The 20274-nt window shown below is 40.5% G+C and overlaps 1 protein-coding gene across 3 annotated transcripts in view; it reads right to left on the reverse strand.

Moving 5' to 3' along the window:
* Positions 1 to 16459, reverse strand: part of LOC128865678 (proton-coupled amino acid transporter-like protein pathetic) — a 61353-nt gene extending 44894 nt beyond the window's left edge. Inside the window, exon 1 of one of the 3 annotated variants that reach the window (XM_054105935.1) lies at positions 12218 to 12475. The gene's annotated coding sequence lies outside the window, so the exon portion shown is untranslated. Of the gene's footprint in view, positions 1 to 12217; positions 12476 to 15901 lie in introns of those variants that run through there. The other 2 variants (XM_054105933.1, XM_054105932.1) reach the window with 2 other exon arrangements.
* Between the last annotated feature and the right edge of the window lie 3815 nt (positions 16460 to 20274).

Here is a 20274-nt window from a genome sequence, read left to right on the forward strand (position 1 = left end):
ATATCTTCTACAGCAATATTTAAACAATTTGTCATTAATATTCACAATCCATCAGAACACACAAAAGTCGAATGACAGGTTACAAAGTTAATAAACTTAAAATAATCAGCAAATATGTTAATTTGAGAAACAGAAAATTATGGATATCAACACCAGCTGTCATTGCTGTTAAGCTGATACAAATCAATCGTTTTAAAGGTGCACATTTTTTACGAACGTGAGAAACGCACGAGAAACCAAACAGATTCTTTACATGCATACGAGTATTTATGTAAGCATATGTGTACGCATGTAGCGGCGTATGTGCCCCAAAAGTGCAGCAATACTGTGTGATTTCCAAACTTGCGCGCTGCACAGGGTCAAGAACAAGTGAAGAGAACTGATAAATTTTTGCTTACAAATCAAAATTGGATAAAAGGTCAAGAGCAACTGGCTAGAAGATATTTTTTTATATCGCTTGTGGGCACACAGTTCTGTAGAAATGGCTTCTATTTATTTGATGTCTTTGAAATACCTGGCAGGTTTCAGTACAGCTAATAGTCTTAAGAAAATATATATGAAGGACCCTGGAGAAGGCGGCGCAACTTACATAGTTTTTGAGATTAAGCTTCTCCAACAATCTGCAATCCTTTTAAGAATAAAGCTGGGATTTGCACCGCTATTGCAACTTCAAAAATATGAATTTCTCCATTTCTCCAACACCCCAACGGGCACACCACATCCAAATAATGGACAGAGGTTCGGCATCTAGTTCCACTGTTGGCATAAAACATCAAATTTCGTGAAAAAAAAAAATCTAATACCGGCCGACTGTATTTCTGAGGCTGGTGGCCGGAGGTGGTGTAAAACTGTAGATCTCTGCATTCGGTGAACAATATCTAGACGCGCACTACAAATTGGAGAAGATTATATTTTCATACGAGGTGTGTTCAAAAAGTATCGTGAATTTTGTGTTTTGTCAAAAATTATTTATTTATTCATTAATATCTATTTTGTCTCCTTCAAAGTAATCTCCATGAGATATTATGCCAACATTTTTTTGTCAATCTTCTCAATCTTTTTTATCTCGTCAATCGTGGCTTAGCGTCGTTTTTTCATGGGCCTCTTCAGTTTCGGGGACAAGAAAAAGTCACATTGGGACCAGATCTGGGGAATACGGTGGCTGTGGCACCATTAGTGTGTTGTTTTTGGCCAAAGAGTCGCGCACAAGCAACGATGTGTGAGCAGGGGCGTTATCGTGATGCAGGGGCCAATTTTTGTTCTTCCACAAATCCGGGCGTTGCTGGCGGATTGCTTCGCGCAAATTGCGCATAACTTGCAGGTAATATTCCTTATTGACCGTTTTACCCTGTGGCAAGAACTCATGACGCACAACGACCTCTGCAACGGTAAGCAAAACTTTTACATTCGACCGAACTTGGCGCGCTTTTTTCGGTGTTGGTTCGTGCGGCAGCTTCGTTGAGAACTTTGGTTTCCCCGTCATAACCATAAACCCACCCTCTGGAGCGAATTTGAGTCGTCGAGGACAGAGTCAAACATGTCATTAGCAATGTTCATGTGATGCTGCTTTTGGTCGAAATTGAGCAGTTTTGGTACGAATTTTGCGGCGACCCGTCTCATGGCCAAATCATTGAAAAAAAAAAATTGAATGGCACGAGCCAATCGATATGTCTAGGTCCTCAGCAACTTCTCTAACGGTGCTTCGACGAATGGCCAATACCATTTTCTTCACTTCATCAATTTTTTCGTCTGTTTTTTGAAGTGCTCGGGCGTCCAGCACGCTTTTGGCCGTTCACATTTTCTCGGCCTTCTGAGAACATTTTGTACCACCGATAAACGTTGCTTTGGACCAAAGTAGCTTCTCCGTATAACACAATCAACATTCGGAATGCATCCGCGCACTTAATTTCGTTTTTCACACAAAATTTTATACAAGTTCTTTGATCCATCTCTTTAAATAGGTAAAAATCGAAGACGAGCCGAAACACGTGCAAGCAAAGCAGCTGTCAACAATTAACTGAACATTCAAAATGGCCGAATTCGTCCGCATGAGTGAGAGATATGAGTATAATAAAATAATATACGTAACCTGCGAAAATTCAAAATTCGCGATACTTTTTGAACACACCTCGTATATGGTCGCAATTCGATCCCCAAAATCTATCTATCTATCATGCTGAAATCTATGCCGCAAAAAAAGCAGCTGAATTGGCTCTGGAATTCATCATCATCATCATAAATCGCTAGAGTTCCAGTGCGGAACATAGGGCCACATAGGGCTCTGGAATTAATACTCTTAATACTCGGACAAACATTTTCATTGATAGCCAAGCGGCTCTTAGAGCAATTATGGCTACTTGCACTAACTCGAAATGTGTTCAACAATGCAGATCAAAAATGTATGAACTCTACTGGACACCCTTGCACAAAGAGTAGAAGGAAATTAGAGATTCGATGAGCTCACTAAGGCAGGTATTTGCTTGCCGAGATTGAGCCCATCAGATATATCACTTTCTGCTCTGAAAATGGAGCTAAATGAGAAACTAGCACTGGAAATAATGATCCGTAATATAGGAACACTCTACCTCGTACAAAACTGCCTAAGAACGGGGAATACGAAAACTACAAACTTTATTTTATCACGATCTAGAAGAGACTGTAAGATATAGGTTGGAGTACTGACGGGACACTGTCTCACCCCACATCACGCATCCAAAATGGGATTAGTCCATAATGATGAGTGTAACACATGTTCTTTAGAACCCCTATATTACCACTGTCCTGCTTTTTGTAGGACTCGACCAGGCCCGACGAGAGGGGGGGATCGGAGACTTTTTACCCCGGGCCCGGAGTTCTCAGAGGGGCCCGGAATTGAGAGTAATTCGAATTATATGAATTAGACATAATTGGAAAGGGCTCGCATTTACAATTTCCCCCCGGGGCGGGATATGCTCTCTACGGCCCTGGACTCGACAAATGTGCCTAAGATTAGCTTATTTTTCATCCTTGAAGGATATTGCTGACAAAAGGCTGAACGACTTGCTAAAACTCTTGAAAACGTGCATCACGAATTACATAAAATAATAATTCGACTCCTAACACATCGCACTGGCAACACAACGGACCCTAGAGATCTAAGTGAGATCTGTTTACAGATTAGCTTGCCTATATGTAAGGAATATGTATCTATATTTTGAAACGAATACTAAAGTGTGGTTCTTTTCATATGGATAGCACCAGTTGGACCAAAAATCAAGGAAGTGGAATATAATCGAAAGTGAATTCGGCAATAATTATCCGTAGCTACTGAGTCTATTTTTGTACTAGTGATTGAATTGAAGGTTAAGGGGTTCCTATTTTAAACCACGAGGATGTGTTGATTATAAAAAAAAATGTATTTAAGTTTTTAGTATCTGGAAACACCTATGGGCCACAGGTACGTCTGATCTCTTTTGAAGACAAAAACACTGAATTTCTCTGAAGAGGTGCGCCGTTTTAGCAACTGTAAAGAGCTTATTTCTTACCATTAGACAATTATGAAATTCATCGTTAATAGAGAAGAGACTTGAATCAAGAGTTAAGGCTTGGTGCCACGCAGTCATCACTAAATTGAATGTTCAGCTATTATCTGAAGGAAAGAGTGCTAGAACTAGTGCCAAGTTTCAAATACTTAAAACTCATCTGTTACCATAAAAATTGGTTTTGAGAGCAAAAAAAAAAAAATATGGTTAAAAACATAGTCAAGTGTGCCTTTCTTTGTGTGGCCAATTTTGGAAGTAATTAGGCGCTGATCGAAACTAATTTTTTTTTTACGCTGATTTCAAAATATAAGCGTCATGTCTCATATGAAGGATTTTTAAAAAGCGGCGCCTAGCTGTCAGTGGTGAATAATTCCACCATGGGCACCTTTCATTATGTCATCTTCGATATTTATCAAGTAGACAGCTATACAATTTTACATGGTAAAACAACAACATTATGGAAATGGTCAATATTTAAGAATAATATATCGTAAAACTCGTGATTTTTTTTGGTGGAAATAATTGTCCGAATGAGTCGACAATTCAAATGTTGTTGAAATAATTCCAAGCAACTGATTCTGTGAAGGATAGAAAAAGGATTTTCAGACCAGACTCGGGATTTTTGAACAGTAAGAGCAGTTCAGAGCTGAAACACAACATTCGAATTGAGATTGCAGAACTCAATGCGTTAATGTGTGAGCGAGTCATTGAAAACTTTAATTCTCGTAGAACAACCTGTAGATGTGCTCGCATTTAAATAATTTAAATTCATTTTGCACAAATAATGGTTAAGAGGCATATTTTAAATATAATTAGTTAAACCTCCATTTTTTAAATTTTATTTTTAATCTTTTTTTTTTAACAATATCTAGGCGCGTCTTTTGAAATACCCTTTATATACGAAGTATTTTAAATTTTAAATTTATAATTCTACTGAAAGCGGTAATCAGATCAGAATTTTAGTGCAAATATTTGTGCGGTTAACCCTCTAACTATTTACAGCTAATCATGAAATAACAATTTTTCATGACGAAGAGACAAATTATCGCATATGTATTTCCAAGTATCATCGTCATAAAGATAAAACAAGTTGCGCGCTTGTTACTCATTAACAAATCAGCTGTATTTTTATTTCGAAGATGGCGAAATACAAATCTTTTAAAACATATAAATTTTAGAAAACACGTTTGTCTAGGCACTTTATTTATTTATTTGTTTATACAAGTGCTAACTTTTATGAAGCTGAAATAAAAAACTCCTACTATAAATTATGAATAAAGGTTAAATTTCTTAAAAACTCAACACGAATACTTGACTTTTTGTCGTAATTTTTTAGTTCATTTTACAGCGTTAAAATTTGCGTCGATTAGACCCGTCTTCACACGAATATAATGACTCAGACAGAAACAGTTTTTCAAATCAATATAAAATAGTTAAAGTGTTACAACCTTACATTCTATGCCCTTTGTGCTTCTAACAAATTTTACGCTTTACAGCGTTTCATATTTGCATGAGCTGCAATAAAATAAATTGGTCTGCAATTAACATTCGCATACATGTTTCTCGTTGGTAGGCAAATTTTGAATGAGTAACATTTGTACAAACATCACAGAATCATTATTGGCGATTTTTTGTTGTTGTAATTTTAGTTATACGTACATGCGTGTACATATATATAATTGGCACACTTCACGCCCCTGGCACTATACAAATACTCTTCTTCTTCTTAATTGGCGCTATAACCGCTAACGCGACTTTTGCCGAGTTTAACAAAGCGCGCCAGTCGTTTCTTTCTTGTGCTAACCGGCGTCAGTTGGACACACCAAGTGAAGCCAAGTCCTTCTCCACCTGATCTTTCCAACGCAGAGGAGGTCTTCCTCTTCCTCTGCTACCACCAGCTGGTACCGCATCGAATACTTTCAAAGCCGGAACGTTCTTATCCATTCGGACGACATGACCCAGCCAACGTAGCTGCTGGATCTTTATTCGCTGCGCTATGTCTATGTCGTCGTAAAGCTCATACAGCTCATCGTTCCATTGTCTGCGATATTCGCTGTTGCCAACGTGCAAAGGTCCAAAAATCTTACGCAGAATCTTTCTCTCGAACACTCCAAGCGTCGCTTCATCGGATGTTGTCATCGTCCAAGCTTCTGCGCCATACGTTAGGACGGGCATGATGAGAGTCTTGTAGAGTGTTAGTTTTGTTCGTCGAGAGAGGACTTTACTGCTCAGTTGCCTACTTAGTCCAAAGTAGCACTTGTTGGCAAGAGAGATTCTACGTTGGATTTCAAGGCTGACATTGTTATCGGTGTTAATGCTGGTTCCTAAATAGACGAAGTCTTTTACAACCTCGAAATTATAACTGTCTACAGTGACGTGGGTGCCGATACGCGAGTGCGCCGACTGTTTGTTTGAAGACAGGAGGGACTTTGTTTTGTCCTCGTTCACCACCAAACCCATTCGCTTTGCCTCTTTATCCAGTTTGGAGAAGGCAGAACTAACAGCGTGGTTGTTAAGGCCGATGATGTCAATATCATCGGCATACGCCAACAATTGTACGCTCTTATAAAAAATTGTGCCTGAGCGATTAAGTTCTGCGGCTCGAATGATGCTCTCCAACATCAGGTTAAAGAAGTCACACGACAGCGAGTCACCCTGTCTGAAACCTCGTTTGGTATCAAACGGCTCGGAGAGGTCCTTCCCAATTCTGACGGCGCTGCTGGTGTTGAGCAACGTCATCTTACATAGCCGTATTAGTTTTGCGGTGATACCAAATTTAGACATCGCGGTATATAGGTAACTCCTTTCCGTACTGTCGAATGCAGCTTTGAAGTCGACGAAAAGATGGTGTGTGTCGATTCTCCTTTCATGGGTCTTTTCCAAGATTTGGCGTATTGAGTATATTTGGTCGATGGTAGACTTTCCAGGTCTGAAGCCACACTGATAAGGTCCAATCAGTTGGTTGACGGTGGGCTTCAGCCTTTCACACAATACGCTCGCTAGAACCTTATAGGCGATATTTAGAAGACTAATCCCGCGGTAATTGGCACAAATTGCAGGATCGCCCTTCTTATGGATTGGGCAGAGCACACTTAAATTCCAATCGGCAGGCATGCTTTCATCCGACCATATTGGGCAGTGCTCTCTGAGAGCAGGAGTGAGAGTCGAGTGGCGAATCTTCTGGCTGTCTGTTGTGATTGCAGCTTTTCGATGTCGAACATTCTTTGCGTAGGTAGATGCACGTTTTTTGCTGCACAGAGGCATATGCGCAGTTTGGCTGCAACAAGGTAGTGATCCGAGTCGATGTTGGGTCATCGGATCGTACGTACATCTAATACACTAGAAGCGTGTCTTCCATCTATCACAACATGATCGATCTGGTTTCATGTTTTTCGATCAGGAGACAGCCAGGTGGCTTGGTGAATCTTCTTATGCTGGAATCTGGTGCTGCAGACTACCATGTTTCAGGCCCCGGCGAAGTCGATCAGCCTCTATCCGTTACCGGATGTTTCGTTGTGCAGGCTGAATTTTCCGACTGTGGGACCAAAAATTCCCTCCTTGCCCACCCTGGCGTTGAAGTCGCCAAGCACGGTTTTTATATCGTGGCGGGGGCAGCGCTCATAGGAACGTTCCAGGCGCTCATAGAAGGAATCTTTGGTCGCATCGTCCTTCTCTTCCGTCGGGGCGTGGGCGCAAATTAGCGATATGTTAAAAAAATGGGCTTTGATGCGGATTGTTGCGAGACGCTCGTCCACCGGAGTGAACGACAGTACTTGGCGACGAAGTCTCTCTCCCACAACAAATCCGACACCGAATTTGCGCTCCTTTACATGGCAGCTGTAGTAGACGTCGCAAGGTCCTATGGTTTTCTTTCCTTGCCCCGTCCATCGCATCTCTTGGATGGCAGTGATGTCAGCCTTTACTCTCACGAGGACATCAACTAGTCGGGCAGAGGCACCTTCCCCATGAAGGGACCGGACATTCCAGGTGCATGCCCTCAAATCATAGTCCTTAGTTCGTTTGCAGGGGTCGTCATCAGTATAGGGAGGTCTCATCCGAGGCTTTTTTAAACTTTTCATTGGGGGGGATTTTTAAGTGGCGGGTCCCAAACCCAACGCACAACCAGCTATCCTGGAATGTTTCGCCTTCTTACGTTAGCTCACTCCCGGGTGTTCGGAAGCTACCCAGAGGATACGTGGGCTAATCCCGGCCGTTGTGAGCTGCTTGAACCATATGCAGAAGAATCGTCCTGGCCATTCTCAAGTGAATGGCGATCAGTAACTTTCCCCACTTGCGTGGACTTCTACACATGGAACCATCCACTACTATACAAATACTAGGAATTTATTATTAAGGGATATTTTTTTGCTAAAGTTTTCGACTTTAATTTCCGCTTGCTTTAAAGCGAGATTTTTGTTATTCTTTTAATGATTATGCGCAATATTTTAACTAACGTCATTTAAGCAAATAATGCACGACATTGAAAATGTTGTTTTAAATGTTTGCTTTACAAGAAATAGTAATTAATCATCAACATAAATAAAGTCACAAAAGTGCAAAGTAAAGAATAAATATTTTAACCTAAAAATAAATAAATTCAAGCGAACTGAAATGTAAATGAAGCAGACAATTTTCAGTTAATCTTCAAAATGTATTTTGTCGATTTGAAAATGCTTCCCTTGTGAAGCGTTGTAAAAGATAAGCTGCACGCTGGTTCTATAAAAACATCATTGAAATTTTTGAGTGAGTTTCGCTTTATTAAAAACAAATAAATAATTGGCGCGCACACTTCTGTAAGTGCTTAGCTGATTTATTAGAAAGAGTAATTTCAGAGAAGTTACATACTTTTCGAGCACAGCTCATATCATATAAGTTTTTAAAGAAACCCTCATCATTTGCTCACATTTTTCTATTTTTGAGCAAATTTTAATATGTAAGCAATATGTCCGATAAGCGAGTATCAGAAAATGGAAATGGAAATGGGAAATAGAAAAAGTCATACAGGGGCAAGTCTGATGACTATGGCAGCTAATCGATGATGTTTGTGGTTTATTTTTCCTTAAAGTTCGGCATGGTTCGCGCGATACATTGTTCGCAGACTCGTCAAAATGACTAAGTGGCTACTTGTCGCTATTCACTTTTAATCCTTCCGGAAGGAATTCATGAATTAGCCCACCTCTTATATGAAAGAATTTCGAATTTCCCGTAGAAGTTTGACTGAAAGTATATTGGCTTCAACTAATAAGCATTAAGAGTGTAATTTTTCATATAATTTAAAATACATCAATTATTTTTTTGATATATTAATTTTTTTCGAGTACCTAACTGCCATTAGCTTAGTGCTAAGCAGTAAAAAAACGCGCTAAAAAATAAAAACGTTACGCAAAACCACTGAAAACCAGTTCAAATCAGCACTAGAAAATATTGATAAGAAATGGGAAAAAACATTCCTCATAAATTTTTAAGGAAGTGACATCCTTCAGCTAGTAAGTTTCTGGTTAGTGGTGGGAAAATGTGCTCCTCGGCGTTGAACAAAGATGGCGATGACGCCTGAAAAGATCTCTCGATTTGGCACCTATCGAGTAATGCACGGGAACTCAGTGGATAGACTAAGTTCAGAGGGGGTTGTCTGCGCTTGGTATAAATTGCCAGCTTAGCTTCACAGAATAGAGACAATTGACCAAATTTTTTTGATTTTCACCCAAGCCGAAAAATTTTATAGAACCATGTAAGAGAAAAGGAATTCAATTGACGTTTCCCCAGACGGTTGGTTCTATTTATAGTCATCCGACTATGCCATATGTCACCGAAAAAATCCCGAATTCAAATTCGGCTAAAGACTATCAAGGTGACAGCACTCGCCAAAAACTTATGGATGTATGTTTTATGTTGCTACAAGAACAATAAGAATTGGCGTCGGCGACATACGAACTATTTTACCACTCTCGCTTTCACTATCTTCGAAGCTTTTGCTGGGCGATTCCATGTCAAGTGATTTGCCAAGTATTTTGGATTTATCAATGCTTCTAAAAATTCGTTCATTTATATGCTTGAGTATAGTAGCATCTTGAAGCAAATCTCCCCTTCCTTCTCTGTTATTCGCACTGACCTCTCCATCCGCAAAGAGGGTTGCGCTAGGGCTATCTTTCCGAGCAGGCAAAATTGAAAGAGGGAGAGTCGGTACGGATATAGATACCTCTGTTTTCACTGACGCATCCAAAATGGAGTTTGGAGTGGGAGCGGGGGTTTACTCTAAATCAGCCAGCATTTCGGTTTCCTTTAAACTGCCGGAAACAAGCAACGTTTTTAAAGCAGAGGTCATCGCGATCCTGCAGGTATGCAAAATGCTTCGGGATCACTGTTGGGATCAAAGCACTTTCGTTGCCGTATTGCAGCTCTCTTCCCGTGAACTCCTGTAAGGAGGAACTCAAACGTCTCGAACGTGCAGGAAACAATTCCCTTATCTGAGTTCCTGGGCACAGGAATATAGAGGGAAATGAAATTGCCGATGAGCTTGCCAGGAAGGGGTCGACAGAACCGGTTCCAGCTGTCCCCTTCGCAGACATCGGTATCCTCTTGGCCGTCGTTAAAGGGAAACTACACAATTTCTTTCTAAAGGGCAAGACAGATGGAGGTCTGTCTCATCGTGTGCTATTTCAAAAGCACTATGGCCTCAATACGATAGAAATAGAACGCTTAAAGGGGATCCCCCGCCGTTCAAATTCCAAACTCGTTGTGGTGTTCACTGGTGACTGGGAGATCGGTCCTCATGCGGAGAAGCTTGGAGATCGGTACAACCCCTATTGCAGAAGCTGTGGGGATCCTGCAGAGAAAGAGACTGTGGAACACTTTTTCTGCAAATGTCCGGCTCTGGCGGCTAGGCGCTTGAGATTCCTTAGCGTGCCCTTTGGGGATGACTTGAAGAAATTCTCAAGCCTTGATCCTTTTTCTCTCCTCCGTTACATCAACAGCACTGGATGGCTGTAGACGGTTTTCTCTCCTCTCTAAATCCTTTCACAGGTAGTGGTCCACATTATGGTATCAAAACGGCACGTAAGTAGTGTACCTGGGGTACTCTTGCCATCTTAGCTACCTAACTACCATGCTTGAGTAAAATAAGAAGTGTTCTGAAGAAATTGAAAAACAAATTTTTTTTTATTTTTTCTTATTAAGGACGCACAAATCAGTACTGTAAATCAAAGATGGATTTGTGCCAGTACATATGAAATCGCTAGGCAAACATGGTCAAGGCTAAATCTACGTCTGTCTACGAGTATTATAAAATTGAGTACACTTCAAATTAGGACCTTAGTAGGGCCCTCACACGACATTGTCTCATAGGAAATAATGCAAGAAGATTAGGCGTTTACATGCATGATTTCTGTCGTAGCTGCAGAAATGAGAAGGAAGTGGAAACAATTTAACACCTTTTTGGCACATGCCCGGCTCTAGCCCGAAGCAGGAACCGATATATAAGATCATACTTCTTAATGAATATAGATTATCTATATTCATTTTACGCTTTGTCAAAAGCTCAGGATGGTTCAATATGGAAAGGGAAATGTAGCCCAGCCCCTGCGGCTCTCAACGGATGCATTTCGTAGTCTAAGTGGTATCGCTGACTCTATGTGCGATGCGGCTGTCAAACCTAACCTATCCTAGTTATTTTTGAGATCTGTGAGAATTTTTTTTTAATAAGGATAAAATTTTTTAGAACGGATTATACTTTTTGATTCAAAACTTTTGGAAAATCTACTTTTTATTTGTGTCTTTTGTGAGAAGCACCCTTTTGAGATATTTTTTCATAAAAGGATGTCCATTAATTTTCAAGTTATGTTCAAATACCCGCAGTAAATCAGTGCAAAATATTTTTCCAGTGTTAACATATCGGGTGTTTTTTTAACTGCAAGGGAACTATCGATATCGATAACTATGATTGGACAGCTGAGAACGGCAGTTCTGTTCAGTAAAGTTTGGCAAGTCATCATGAATCGTTTAACGCCAGAACAACGCTTCTAAATTGTGGAAATTTATTTTAAAACAAATAAATCTGTTCGCAAAGTTCATAGAGCAGAGTGTTGAAGAACACACCGAAATGTGCGTTCTCACGACACTCCGTTCTACGTTACTGAAACGACCCCGATTTATATCCGGCCAAGGATTGTCACTGTAGCAACATTCCGCGCACATATATGAGGAACGTACTACAACAACAACAACGCCGAACAACAATGCCGAAATTTCGAATCGCCGTCGTTCTCATCTTGTTGGCCTTTGTCCATCGACTACGCAAAAAATGTTACGTAAGGATCTAAGCTTACGTGCCCATAAAATGCAGTTCGTGCAAGAATTGAAGCCAAACGGCAATCACTTCCGCTGTTGGGGCTACATTTAGATTTATTATTCAGATTCATATGAAGACGTAGTCCAAAATTGGGCTTATTGAATAGACCATATAACTCGTAGCCGCGGCGGATATATGCCGGATATCAAAGTAAAAACATAAATGCCATGAAATTATCTAAAGATCTGAAGATTAGTTACTAAGGCCTTCTTTAGGAGTATAGAGTTAGACGTTAATTGGGTAGATCAGTTCAACTTTCTAGTTCTAGTTAGTCGCCTTTCTTCAAATGTTTTTATCATATTTTAGCTATATTTATTTTTATCATACTTCCTTTTCTAAGCAATGAACTTACATAGATTTTTATAATGCAGAAATTTTGAATTCCGCTACGTTGTGATTTACTCGTTGCCTTTGCTACACTAAATTGCCCAATTAACTTATACTACTTTGAAGCACTAAATTTTATATAAGTAAATAACAGTACTTCAAAAATTGTGCCAATAAAAATTCGTCATAACGGTTTACTACGATTCTAAAAACATAAGTAAAATTAAGCGCTTTGTTTACCGCCACGCGTCAAGTATGTCTAAAATTGAGTGTTGTAAAACGGTGTTTTGGAGGATGGTTCCATGTGTAGAAGTCCACGCAAGTGGGGAAAGTTACTGATCGCCATTCACTTGGGAGTGGCCAGGACGATTCTTCTACATATGGTCCAAGCAGCTCACAACGTCCGGGATTAGCCCACGTATCCTCTGGTTAGCTTCCGAACACCCGTCCGGGAGTGAGCTAAAGTGAGAAGGCGAAGCATCCCAGCATAGCTGGTTGTGCGCTGGGTTTGGGACCCGCCACTTAAAAAGCCCCCCCCCAATGAAAACAGCAACAAAGCCTCGGATGAGAACTTCCAACACTGATGACGACCCCTGCAAACGAAATAAGGAATACGATTTGAGGGCATGCACCTGGAATGTCCGGTCCCTTAATGAGGAAGGTGCCTCTGCCCGGCTGGTTGATGTCCTCGTGAGAGTAAAGGCTGACATCACTGCCATCCAAGAGATGCGATGGACGGGGCAAGGTAAGAAAAACATAGGACCTTGCGACGTCTACTACAGCTGCCATGTAAAGGAGCGCAAATTCGGTGTCGGATTTGTTGTGGGAGAGAGACTTCGTCGCCAAGTACTGTCGTTCACTCCGGTGGACGAGCGTCTCGCAATAATCCGCATCAAAGCGCGATTTTTTAACATCTCTCTAATTTGCGCCCACGCCCCGACGGAAGAGAAGGACGATGCGACCAAAGATTCCTTCTATGAGCGCTTGGAACGTTCCTATGAGCGCTGCCCCCGCCACGACATTAAAATCGTGCTTGGCGACTTCAACGCCAGGGTGGGCAAGGAGGGAATTTTTGGTCCCACAGTCGGAAAATTCAGCCTGCACAACGAAACATCCGGTAACGGATAGAGGCTGATCGACTTCGCCGGGGCCTGAAACATGGTAGTCTGCAGTACCAGATTCCAGCATAAGAAGATTCACCAAGCCACCTGGCTGTCTCCTGATCGAAAAACATGAAACCAGATCGATCATGTTGTGATAGATGGAAGACACGCTTCTAGTGTATTAGATGTACGTACGATCCGATGACCCAACATCGACTCGGATCATTACCTTGTTGCAGCCAAACTGCGCACACGCCTCTGTGCAGCAAAAAACGTACATCTACCTACGCAAAGAATGTTCGACATCGAAAAGCTGCAATCACAACAGACAGCCAGAAGATTCGCCACTCGACTCTCACTCCTGCTCTCGGAGAGCACTGCCCAACACACCGGCATGCGCGAGCAATGGAGCAACATTTCTCGTTCCCTACGTACCGCCGCCGAAGAAGAAATCGGATTCCGGCGAGCCCGAAAAAACAATTGGTACGACGAGGAATGTCATGCTGCCGCCGAAAGAAAAGATGCCGCCTATAGAGCCACGCTGCGATCGGGCGCAACGCGAGCCATGTGGGATCGCTACAGAGAGCTGAAAAAGGAAGAGAGACGTATTATCCGACAGAAGAAACGAGAGGCCGAAATACGTGAGTGCGAGGAGCTTGAGATGCTGGCCAATAGGAACAACGCCCGAAAATTCTACCAGAAAGTTCGGCGGCTTACAGAAGGTTTTAAGACCGGGGCGTTGTCCTGTAAAAACAAAGACGGCGATCTGGTGACTGACGTACAGAGCAATCTTAAATTATGGAGGGAACACTTCTCGAACCTGTTAAACGGTGACAGCTGCGCATGTCATAGAGAATGTGAAGATCCCGATACCCCAATCGTTGACGACGGAATTGTCGTTCCGTTACCTGACCATGACGAGGTGAGAATAGCGATAACGCGGCTAAAGAACAACAAAGCCGCGGGCGCCGACGGACTGCCGGCTGAGCTATTCAAACATGGCGGCGAGGAGCTGGTAAGGTGCATGCATCAGCTCCTATGCAAAATATGGTCGGATGAAAGCATGCCTGCCGATTGGAATTTAAGTATGCTCTGCCCAATCCATAAGAAGGGCGATCCTGCAATTTGTGCCAATTACCGCGGGATTAGTCTTCTAAATATCGCCTATAAGGTTCTAGCGAGCGTATTGTGTGAAAGGCTGAAGCCCACCGTCAACCAACTGATTGGACCTTATCAGTGTGGCTTCAGACCTGGAAAGTCTACCATCGACCAAATATTCACAATACGCCAAATCTTGGAAAAGACCCATGAAAGGAGAATCGACACACACCATCTTTTCGTCGACTTCAAAGCTGCATTCGACAGTACGGAAAGGAGTTACCTGTATGCCGCTATGTCTGAATTTGGTATCCCCGCAAAACTAATACGGCTATGCAAGATGACGTTGCTCAACACCAGCAGCGCCGTCAGAATTGGGAAGGACCTCTCCGAGCCGTTTGATACCAAACGAGGTTTCAGACAGGGTGACTCGCTGTCGTGTGACTTCTTTAACCTGATGTTGGAGAGCATCGTACGAGCCGCAGAACTTAATCGCTCAGGCACAATATTTTATAAGAGCGTACAATTGTTGGCGTATGCCGATGATATTGATATTATCGGCCTTAACAACCGCGCTGTTAGTTCTGCCTTCTCCAAACTGGATAAAGAGGCAAAGCGAATGGGTTTGGTGGTGAACGAGGACAAAACGAAGTACCTCCTGTCTTCAAACAAACAGTCGGCGCACCCCACGTCACTGTAGACAGTTATAATTTCGAGGTTGTAAAAGACTTCGTTTATTTAGGAACCAGCATTAACACCGATAACAATGTCAGCCTTGAAATCCAACGTAGAATCTCTCTTGCCAACAAGTGCTACTTTGGACTAAGTAGGCAACTGAGCAGTAAAGTCCTCTCTCGACGAACAAAACTAACACTCTACAAGACTCTCATCATGCCCGTCCTAACTTATGGCGCAGAAGCTTGGACGATGACAACATCCGATGAAGCGACGCTTGGAGTGTTCGAGAGAAAGATTCTGCGTAAGGTTTTTGGACCTTTGCACGTTGGCAACGGCGAATATCGCAGGCGATGGAACGATGAGCTGTATGAGCTTTACGACGACATAGACATAGCGCAGCGAATAAAGATCCAGCGGCTTCGTTGGCTGGGTCATGTCGTCCGAATGGATTCAAACGCTTCGGCTTTGAAAGTATTCGATGCGGTACCAGCTGGTGGTAGCAGAGGAAGAGGAAGGCCTCCTCTGCGTTGGAAAGATCAGGTGGAGAAGGACTTGGCTTCACTTGGTGTGTCCAATTGGCGCCGGTTAGCACGAGAGAGAAACGACTGGCGCGCTTTGTTAAGCTCGGCCAAAATCGCGTAAGCGGTTATCGCGCCAATTAAGAAGAAGAAAACGGTGTTTTTACTATGCTCTGTCTTTTATAATACTTCAATAATCTCGTTGCTGCAGAAGGTAAACAAAACTTTAAAAAATTAAAATTAAAGAAAAATTTCGATCATTACTAATAACAAATTTTAATTGGAGTTTTAGAATTGTATGTATTTGCTCACTTGTGCTTATGTGTGCGTCAAAAACGTCCAGCCGTTTTTTTGTTTTTTTTTTAATTTTTATTACAGTTTTCAGTTATTGAATTTTCTTTGCTTTGGCTTAATTCTTTTATTGTATATTATAATTTTTTTTAAGTTGGTTTCTCGATGCGTTATTTAATAAGCAAAATTGGTTTCAACTAAATTTTAAAAAAATTGAATTTTATTAAATTTTATTAGCTTCTTCCTGCATCTTTTCTTTGAAACAATTTCAACACCACCTTTTAAAATATATAATTCGCGCAGTCACAAACACACACGCACTTGTTCACCTTTTTAAAACGATCCACTCTCAAACAAGGCAGCGTTTGTTTTTTCTTTCATCCAAGTTCGTCCTCTTGCCAATATTTCTTGTTGGTCACCAACTTTATATGGTACCGCACACGCGTTTCGATTATTTTTTATTGTGTTGTCTACTTTTTTACTGAATTTTCGTTCATCTGTAACGCGCGACTTTTTCTTGATGTGTTGTTAACGATAGCACGATCGTTTGGTGACTGATATCGCTACCACGGTGTTGGCGAAAATTATGACTACTCTCTAAGCTGCGAAGCTGCTGCTAAGCTGCAAGCGTCAAATGACGATGCTTCCATGAAACAGCTGTGTGCATGTGCTGCCAGCAAAGCTGCTACTCTGCAGCGCAATAAACTGGCGGTCAGTCAGGTGAATCGCCGAATAAGGTGGCTGACGTAGAGTGGTATGTGGCAGCGGCTTATGAGTGATTGATGTATGAACTGATGAAGGTAATGTAATTGAGCAGCGTGTACGTTGAGGGAAGTAATAAGCGTTTACAAAGTTTTGTGCATTATTGGAATGTTGCACGGTGTGTCAAGTTGAGAAAAATATGGACTTAAAGTTTTGTTTATTTGAGAAAACTTGTGGAAATTTAGTGATTCAAAAATACGTATATTTATAAGTTATAGACTACTTTTTCCAGATAGAAAGAACTACAGCATTTTTTCCTTTGGTACTCGTAGAACAGTTTTGGTGAGTTTTTATTTTTTACAGAACTTTTAGTACTAAAACAGTAGAGAACCGAATAGTATTCATGTATTTTAATACCAAATATTTAGATCATAACCAAGAGCACTTCTTAGTGTTCACTTCAAATTTAGTACTTCGGTTTTAATATCCTTAGTTCCACCATTTCTAGAACATCGAATAACACTTAGTACTCATTTAAAATATAGTAAAAAAGATTGGATTAATATTTTGAGCGCCAGAAATTTGCAGCTGAGCTCTTAGTACTAAAACTTCATCGCAAACCCTTGCACTTTAAAATTTGAATACCCAACATTTAGTACCATTTTTTTGAGTAATATCTGTAAAATTAAAGAATCTCTATTTTAAAAATTAGTACTACGGTTATGTTATAAAGCCAATCATTGTCAATGCTAAAATGTTAGCACTAAAATATATAGTTAACACTAAGTTGTAACTTAAAAACTAGTACTAAAATTTAGTTCTATTTCTATTTTTACTACAACAATTTTAGTGCTAAATTTGTTTCTCTAAAATATAACACTCAGCGCCTTATTATGTGAAACTAAACATCCGACCCCAAAAATTCCAGGGCTGCAACTTTTCACATTTTTTTTTCAATTTATTTCAATTAACATATTAATATACTTTGACATTTCTTATCATGATGTATAACCAAAATCCATTTATTCATAATGGTTTGTCATATTTGCATCCTTAAATTATTACCTTTGCCCTTATTATTTTTTTTTTTTATCCAAAATCTTATTAATTTCATACTGATAATCTGTGACAGCAAAACACTGCCCCTAAATCCAGTCGCTACCATCTGTCAGCCACATCTTTCATGTCGCGGTTAAGTTTTATTGTTATTGTTTTTTATTATTGCTGATATTCAGTGCTTAACTTGTTGCTTTCTGTATATGTAAGTTTGTGTGTAAACTTCCATTTGTATATACCAATATAAGTTACTCTTGTTTAATCACACTAATTGTCACTTATACGCATTGTCGGCCGCTTGGAATAATAACCAACTATTAATATGCATATATGCATACGCATGTACATACATCCATGTACACAACGTCATCTAAGTTTGTGTGCGTATGCGTATAAAAGAATGGGAAGAGCAAACAGTGCCATTCCTTATTGGGCCGCTATCGTCTCTCGCAGAGAAGAAGAAAAAAAAAAAAGAGAAAATCCGCTTTGGTGCAACGGAGACTGGCAATGCAGATTTAGCATACCATATTATGAAGATCAAGTTGTTATTGTTGTAATTTTCTTTGCTAGACTTACATGTCTTTGTTGTTACTAGCGTTACTCATATTAGCTGGAATACTCATAGTTGTTTTTGTTGCTTAACCATTTATCTCTGTTGCCTTTGTTGTTGGTTTTGCTCATTTTGCTTTTCGCTGTTTGCTCATCTCTCGCTCATATGGCTGCTTGACTATTGGTTTTGTTTTGCTGGGTTGTTTCGCGTCTTTTTCGACCCAGTTACATACATATTCACATACAGATATATTTACAGACTTGGCCAAACACCTTTCGAGCTTCGCGTGCTTCGTTGAAACTATGCATGTGTTTATTTTTTATTTTTGTATGTCTGTATATCTGTATATAAATATACGTATGTATATTTAGTAAACTCTGAGCTGCGCTATCACTCGTGCAGCCTTCTCAATGAACTAATCAATTGATCGTTCAAACAATTGAGTGGATTAGCAATTAACCGATCGTTTGATGGATAGATTGTTGAAATGAGCCATGGATATATCGACACATACTTAAAAGGGCAATAACTGATCTACGAAAAGGTAAGTGTTTATACTTATACAAGTATGCACTTTTTTGTACATATGTATGTAATTGCATGTGCTTATCGCAGTGATTGTGCGCTTTTAATTGCCTTGAAGTGCACTCACAAGCGTTTGGCGCTGCAGTAATCAACTGAGCTGCTGTTGCTTTTGCTGTCACAGGCCTGTTGCAATATCTGTGATTTAGACGCTTTGCCGCCAGATCAGGTTCGACGGCTGCGTATGCACGTGAATCGCTTTTGTTTTTGATTTTTATTATAGGCATACATTTGTACATCCATACCAACATGCACACACATACATATTGTACATACATAATAAACAATACACTTTTATGCTAGTGTGCAGTGGAAAATTTTTGAATGAAATCATTCACTACTAGCAACATGTGCAACAGCAGAGCCAGAGGCAAATGGCTGCTGCAGTGACAGCAATCAATTGGCCATTATTGACGCTTTTAAAAAAATAAAAAATTAAAATGAAATAAAAATTGCCGAACAATTAAAGTGTATTGGCAAACATTTGGCTACATTCTTTTTGACTTTTTTTCGGGCGCAGCTTTTTTGACATTCTTTTTCATTGGGTACATACATACATATGTATATATAATTTATATGTTTACATTTTTGTTGCTGCTGTTTGCCTTTCATTGGGCATGTTTTAAAGCTGCAAACATGTTGCTGTGTGCAAGACCATAAACTCCAAAAAAAAGTGGTATTTTGTAATACAATGTAAAGATTTGGTGATGTAAAATCGTTGGAGGCTTGTGCAGTTTGAGGCGATGGAAAAATTCCATGCCAGTGTTGTAGCAAGTGTATACTACACTTTGATAAATTGGTAAAGATTTGAAGAAAATGGGAAAACAATACCTCCTTGTCTCGTCGCAGTGTGCACTGTAATCAGTTGAGCTAAACCTAAGATCCACAACATGACTGATAAGGCTGAACATGGCCAGCGATGAAACGCGAAGATTGTATAAATTTTTTTGGAGTGCTAGAATAGCGAAATTCATGTTTCGGGGCATGTGAGTCGCCCTATTTCAGCTGTCGGTATTGATGCTATTTCATTGATTGATAGGGAATCGCCAGTGCCATCACCAATTTGGCTTATAATAAATACCTCTGCATGTAATAAGAGGGAAATTTCTTAATAAGGTAGGTAGGTAGGTAGGTAGAAGTGACAGTCAGCCTTTAAACCAACTCACTTAGACTGTTGCCGATCCATTGTGATACCACAGTAGCAGTTTTCTTTGTAATCCTCGTTAACCCATTTTTTTTCTTAGTAAAGAATAAATAGATTTTTCAGTTGAAAAAACTGAGGCAAACTGAGTCAGAAGCAAACATTTTTTTAATTCCTACCTACGACCGCGCCAGTCGTTTATTTCTCGTGCTAACCGGCGCCAGTTGGACACACCAAGTGAAGCCAAGTCCTTCTCCACCTGATCTTTCCAACGCAGAGAAGGTCTTCCTCTTCCTCTACTACCACCAGCTGGTACCGCATCGAATACTTTCAAAGCCGGAGCGTTTGTATCCATTCGGACAA

Source organism: Anastrepha ludens, chromosome 6 (genome assembly GCF_028408465.1).
Source record: "Anastrepha ludens isolate Willacy chromosome 6, idAnaLude1.1, whole genome shotgun sequence".
Taxonomy (NCBI): Eukaryota; Metazoa; Arthropoda; class Insecta; order Diptera; family Tephritidae; genus Anastrepha; species Anastrepha ludens.